We start from the raw sequence: 425 nt of genomic DNA on the forward strand, positions 1-425 counted from the left end.
AAAGTGTTAATAATTATTATATATTTACTAGAAAGAATTATAAGTGTCATCTATTTGGAGTAAGTTGTTTAAATAAATTGATTGGATTTTAAATCTATCAAATTACAACTTTTTAATACAGCTATTTACAATTTTTTTATACATACGTAAACCACTACAGGTGCAGCGGTTTTCAAATTAAACATAATCCGTTACAGGATAACATGAATTAGTTTGGAGAAACGAGCTTAGCAAAAACAGTTAGAGGTGTAGCAGTTTCAGAAGGATTTGCAGGGTTACATAAATTGCTGCAATGCTGTTAGGTATAGCAGCGGTTTATGTATAATGAAAATTATCTCTATTTCTGTAATAATTATGTATGGAATGAAATGAATATACCCTTGATCATGTGATATGTATTCATGTTGTTAGATCTAACAAAAAAT

The 425-nt window shown here is 28.0% G+C and overlaps 1 pseudogene; it reads right to left on the reverse strand.

The window, feature by feature from the left end:
• LOC107632212 overlaps positions 1-425 on the reverse strand; it is a 7,349-nt pseudogene that overhangs the window by 3,981 nt on the left and 2,943 nt on the right.

The sequence above is a fragment of the Arachis ipaensis genome, chromosome B03 (genome assembly GCF_000816755.2).
Source record: "Arachis ipaensis cultivar K30076 chromosome B03, Araip1.1, whole genome shotgun sequence".
In the NCBI taxonomy this organism is placed as follows: Eukaryota; Viridiplantae; Streptophyta; class Magnoliopsida; order Fabales; family Fabaceae; genus Arachis; species Arachis ipaensis.